The 6422-nt window shown below is 36.2% G+C and overlaps 1 long non-coding RNA gene across 2 annotated transcripts in view; it reads right to left on the bottom strand.

The window, feature by feature from the left end:
* Positions 1-680: 680 nt before the first annotated feature.
* LOC144973111 (uncharacterized) overlaps positions 681-6422 on the bottom strand; it is a 12059-nt gene continuing 6317 nt past the window's right edge. Inside the window, exons 1-4 of one of the 2 annotated variants that reach the window (XR_013645492.1) lie at positions 5850-6422; positions 4501-4613; positions 3898-3974; positions 681-2570 (exon numbers count right to left, since the gene is read on the bottom strand). The exon at positions 5850-6422 is cut by the window's right edge and continues 391 nt beyond it. This is a non-coding gene — a long non-coding RNA (uncharacterized LOC144973111). The remainder of the gene's footprint in view (positions 2571-3897; positions 3975-4500; positions 4614-5849) is intronic. The other variant, XR_013645491.1, reaches the window with a different exon arrangement.

Below are 6422 nucleotides of genomic sequence, written 5' to 3'. Positions count from 1 at the left end.
GGTCATATCAGCGCCAGTAAAAAGGAAGAAATGGGATAGTAAAAAGTTAGAGAATTCAATTAAAGCACCCAAGAAAAGGTAAGACAAAGGGGAATTTGTTCAAATGGGAAACAGATGTAGATTCCAAGAGCACACCATCAAAGTACTTAGTTTAAGATCACCTAAAAGTCTCATCCAGACACAAGCACAGGTCCCGACTAAGAGGAATACACTCAAATGTTAACAAATCAAATATAATATGTAAATAAAACATAATACAGTACATAACAGAGAGATGATTTACAATGAAAAAAATATCATCTCCCAAAACTAACTATACATTCGACTGCTTCCCTCTCAGCCAGGGGATCCGGCCAGGACCAGGACAAAACCAAGTAATCTCATTCCAAGACAAAGACAGAAAGCATGTTGGAAAACAGATATAAGGGGATAGAAGACACAGTATGAACCCCCCTGCCCACATTGGGAGGTCAGGAACCCCGCCCAGGTGGTAGGGACTGGGTGAGTAATAGCGCTGGTGGTAGGGACTCAGTGAGTAAAAGCGCTGGTAGGAATTCAGTGGTGTCACTGATTTTATGACATTAGAATATAAAGAAATTTACAACTACAATCAGACTAATGATTTTACAAAAGGTCCCCACAAAAAACTATATCTTTAAATTATTAAACAAGTCTGTTGATTAAATTAAATTATAATTTTATTTTAAAAGATCAAGAAAATGTCAAAATAAAAATGAAAGTTTTGACAACCAACATGTACCTATTCCGTAACATATAAAGACACACAAACAAATCTTGTCTTCTTGCTCCTCTGTAATCTTGACACAGCATTGCTCTGATATTTCGTGAAGATGTGTAGCATGAACACTACTTCACTCTATACCGATCACGACCCAACAAGTATTGAGAACAACCATGCTTCTCAAATTTGTTTTACATACAGGACTTTGCACTATCCTTTTGAATCTGGATAGAGACTTGACCGACTCAATTGTTAACGGGCACCTTTTTACTGTCACACTCTTTTATTGGGATGTGATATTACGACTTATAATGTCCCTTTTTATTTCGTCACTGACCGACCACCTTTGAAATTTTGATATTCTACAACACAGTGTTTGGTCTCCTGTGTTATATTTGTTTTATTCTGTACCGACCTGTATAACACAGTTTCTGCCTTCTCTGTGTTATATTTTTATTGGGACATATAGTAACAGATTTGCCTTCTCTGTACTATGAATTGGTCACCCGTTCACGGACTGACACAGTACAGTAGCCTGCACTATGCCTTGCTATCTTCCGGCCCCAAACGTACTTCACACAATCAACCCTGCATTATGTGAAGGATAGCTAGTGACGTTTGGCGACTGAGAGACGTTGTCATCACAAGATAGCATAGCAACAGGTTTGAAAAATACCAACTTGTGGTTGCCTAAAGCTAATATCCCATTGAGACTTAAGCTCGTTCTACAGTAACGTGACAGCCCCCACCCACGTTAAAAATTTACTTTTTTGGTGGTTTATTACATGAAAATAAATTTTACAAATGGACAATGAGTAAAGGTATTAAGGGAATTCTGTATGAAATTTCCTGTGTAGAGTCACATTTGAAAAATTTCGCAGTCTGTCTCTGTCGTGTCAAGGGCATCTTTATGGTCGCATGTCTCTGTTATCTGGAGTCCCTGTCTGGTCAGTCTGTGTGTCCATAACGTCTTTGGTCTCTCTGTCTGGTCAGTTTGTGTGTCCATAACGTCTGTGGTCTCTGTCTGGTCAGTCGGTGTGTCCATAACTTCTGTGGTCTCTGTCTGGGCAGAGTGTGTATTTATAATGTCTGTGGTCTCTGGTCAGTACGTGCATTTACAATGTCTGGTGTCTCTGAAAAGTCAGAAAGAGGGTTAGAATGGGGATTTGTCTGTATTAAGTCAGTCATGTCAACAATGTCAAAGTCTTTATCTTCAGAGACAAGAGTCAAAAATTGTTCCAACTGGGAGATTCTTTGCAGAAACTGATGTTCTACCATAACTTGAAATAAGCTATTGATCCTGTTTGTCACTGAAGATACAATTCGATACAGTCCTTCCTGTGTATTTGTCACACGTCATACTGGTACAATGTCAGTTTCAGGTTGGTCATGGATTTCCAGTCTTTCGCCCGCCATGACCCTCATCATCTATGCACATAATATTCACAAGTGGATACAAATATCGATTTACTTTGTATGTTGCATCCATAACAAACACATCACAAAAAACACTCAAATCACGCTTCATTCTTCCCGTTACTTAAAACAAATACTCAAAACCACCATCCTCATTCACACTGAACTTTGTTACACCTCCTTCCTCCTCTATCTCTCTCAGTAATTCCTGTACCGTCTCACCGTCCGTCCTGTCAATATCAGTCTTGAACAATCTCCGCTGCAAATCTTCGACATCTTTAGGCAATACATTTTATCCTTGGCTTGATTGAATGTATTGCCTAAGTTGGGTTGTGGACACCTTTGTTTTAGCCATAGCCTTCACTGTCTCATTCACGAGGGGCAGGCGATTCTCCGGATAAAGTGAGGATGGCTAAATGTAAAAAGAAAAAAGATTAAAAGTACAAAATTGTATGCAATAGCATTCAATTCAGACCTGCCAGCTAACAAAACAATAAAAAGCATTTTATTTTTTATTGACAATTTAAAGACAAAAATCTGCATATAAACCCATAATGCACGAGTTGTGTTTGTCACTCTAAAATACTTGAATGAACTAAAATGCAACAGGCGCTCATCAAATTCAAGGGTTAAATGAATGACTGCAGAATTCCCAACAAACGTCGCTTCATTGTCTTTCTAACATTTTCATGGCATACAAAAACGCAATAGAGTGGTCACCATTTATAATTAGTCCTCAGAAATCAAGCACTTATAACTGCATCGTACTCATAGTCAAAGTCAAATTTTATTTTGAAAAGTCTATGGACAACCATCAAATCTTAAAATTCCTTATCTGGAACAAAAAAAAAAACAAAGACAAAAAAAAAAAAAGACCCAAAAAAATACCACCACCTAGATCTGCTTATATTGTCTTACAGGACTTAATAGCGCTTACAACACTATAAAAAGGATGATGATATGGTGACTGATTCAATAAATAGGGAACAGTAGATTTCACGAGCACCTCAAAGATGTACCAATTTTGACATTACCTCAAAGTCTCACCGAGACACAAGCAAAGGATCCTGCTAAAACATTTACATAATGCAATAATATTCAAAACCTATAACAGTACATAACAGAGAGATGATTTACAGTATAAAAAATCATCTCAAGAAGAAAGGTACTGTATTTGACTGTCTGCCTCCCAACTAAAGACCCCCGCAAGGACCAGGAAAAAAATGAGCAATCTTAATCCATAACAAAGACAGGGAGCAACATGGAAAGGGAAAACAAATATAAGGGATAGAAAAATGTGAACTCTCTGCCCAGAACCCTTCCAAGAAATTTTTTTTTTAATAAAAAAAAATACAAATTCTGGAACAGTCAATTTTGTCACAAGCTGGTCATCATCTCTCCATCTCAGTGCGCCACCTTGAATGTATCGTAATAAAATATGAGTTGGAATGGCTGTTGTTCTTTAAACATTTGGTCCTGGTGTCAACAGTGCATTTACCTAACTAATCTATTACTATATATTACACTCAATAGTGGGAGGGGGGAGGGACAATTAAGGTACTGAAAATATAAAGTAACAAGAAAAGAAAAAATAATACATATTTATAAAAAAAATTGAGTCTAATTGCGACTAAAATAGAATTTGCAATTAATTGCTGTCAAGTGTAAAATTTTCGGCAGCGAAAAACTGCAGGGACAAAATGTCGATGGAAAATAAGTATAAAATGAATGAGTCTTACCAATTTATCGCATGGGTGATTTTCATGGTTGTGATTAGCCCCTGTAACCCTCAGAAGCCAGTATTAATTTCAGAGTCCTGCATGGTAAGAAAAACTTTTTATTACAAATAATAAAATTATCCACAACATAGTATGATAAAATATTAATAGCGTTGTCACTTGCATACCTCAATTGTGAAGGATTTCAACATGCAGATTATAGAGCAATTGAAAATAAATCTTAATAAGACATTCAATAATAATACTAATCCAGCGCAATCAGATTTTTTGAACAAATCAAGTCTTTCACTTTTTAAAACTGTTCTGGTAATAGTTGAACTATTGTCTTGCTGTATTACATCGTGCAGCCCGCCCACTGAAGACTGTAAATGAGCTGCAGATAGGCACACATTGCCTCTTCCTCTGGATGTTTTAAAATTCAGAATCAGTTTGATTGCTTTATTAAAATTGTCTTGGCAATCAAGATAGAAAAGCTGATGGTGATAATTTACTTCCGAGTTATGCTGAAATATTATAACCTTGTGCATATAATATTTTCATTTTTTTTTAAATATGTAAAAGTAAAAAAACACCTCCTGCCCCCGTCCAAAAACAACCTCCTACCTCTGGTTAGGGCGAACTCCTTTGCTTGAAGTCAATTGCTTTTTGCCCTGCTTGCATTCATAGACACAAAAGTCATAAATTAGCCAACTTTCCTCAGGGTGATATGATGGAAGCTGAAAAACACGGAATAATATAAAAGATCATAACATAAACACCTAAATATTAAGTTAAAAATTGCAATATTTTCTCCAACTGAGACAAAGGTGTTACAGTTCAGTACGTTAGAAGAATAAGAAAGTAAGTCGAGAGTTTTCTCGAAGAACTTAAATTTGTGACGTGGTACTCAAATCAGGGACTAGGTCAAAAGCTGAATGGCACAAATGGAAAGCCAAAGGCATGTTGTTTTCAATATTTAAAGTCAATAAAAATTCAAATTCTGTGCATTCTAATATTAGGCAAACAACTACAGACCACACTAAATTGAATTGTATTAAGTAAAAGGATCTTGTCACATTCAATCAAGCTGTCATTTGAGAAAAATTACTTCATTATAAATTGAAGTTCAGATCGCATGTTTGAAGCCGTATTAGGAAAATTCATGTATCTGTGTATAAGCCAAGTTTCATCAAAATCACAGTGGCAACGAGTGTCTAATATTTGCCACCAGATACACTCGTAAAATTTGAGTGTAGGCCTATTTAGCAAAATCATATATTAGGAATGGTTTATACTACATCATAAAGTAGCGCATGCCCGTCATCATCCTGCATCTTTTTTATATATATAAATATTAAAAAAAGAATTGAGCTTTCATAAGCCGCAATATCCACCAAACATGCTCAAAGCACTTTACAAAGGATCCATGACTAGCAGCAACACGTAACAAGTAGAACGTTAGGCGATGTTTTTCTTCTGACAGACAACGCTCTTAGCGGATAAGAAATCATACACATGAGTACAGTGAGAGAATGTGAGTCCTTGATGAGGCTCGACCCAGGACCTTCCAATCCGGAAGTGAGTGCCACACAGCCGCATATATCTTGGCTGTTCTTGAGAATTTGCCAAACACCTACAAACTAATTAGTAAAAAGAGGGGAGATGGGCAGAAATAGACAGACAGATACACACTCAGAGAGAGAGAGAGAATAATATCAGTTGCCTGTGGTGTCAGTCCGTTTAGGAGTGAGGTGGCGGAAGAAGTAGTCTAGCATTAGTACTTGGGTAGTAGTAGTAAGTAGTAAATAGGGGAGGTCTTCTGCACGTTCCTTGAGCTAAGGAAAGTATTCCTTCAACTAACCTTAAAATAAAAAATAAAACATTGTACATTTCCAACACTTGGACCTGCACTATGACCTATAACTAAAACTAACAGACAAAAAAAAAAACCCGCTAAGACTCCTCTCCAGTACCTTTCAATATTTCAAATTGAATTATAATGGCTGCGGAAAACTAAAACAATGGTCATATAAGGAAATTTACAAATCAATCAAGTTGTTCTACAGGTTTTAAAATGAAAATATGAAGTAACAAGATATCACTCTAATATAGTGACACCTAACTAACACTAGACATCACACCAGCAGCAATGCTGAGCGGAGTAATTTTACTTTTTTCACTAGCAACCAAGTTGCCACATTGGATTTTCTTTCTTTACTTTTTTTTTTAGTGTTCTGCTAATGTGCAATCTACATTTAAAATAAAAAGTGGCATCTTTCATTTCTTCTAATTCTTAACAGACACGATTATGTCCACTTCACATCTCAACAACAGGGACAATTTTTTTCACTTCTTGAGGCAGTTTTTTCTTACTTCTTTTAAATTTCATTTTTTTAAAGCTTCTTTATTGATTTGATTATAAGTTCTATTGTTCTTCTTTTATTATAATTTCATTGTCAATATCATTTTCATCCGTCATCAGCATACTTTTACAGTACTTTTACCATGTTATTCTTACGCTCTTACAGTTACAGTACAGCAGAGCG

Source organism: Berghia stephanieae, chromosome 5, assembly GCF_034508935.2.
Source record: "Berghia stephanieae isolate SIO BIC M18660-M18661 chromosome 5, UCSD_Bste_1.3, whole genome shotgun sequence".
In the NCBI taxonomy this organism is placed as follows: domain Eukaryota; kingdom Metazoa; phylum Mollusca; class Gastropoda; order Nudibranchia; family Aeolidiidae; genus Berghia; species Berghia stephanieae.
Note: the sequence above shows the minus strand (reverse complement) of the source record. Positions and strands in the feature narration are given on the sequence as shown.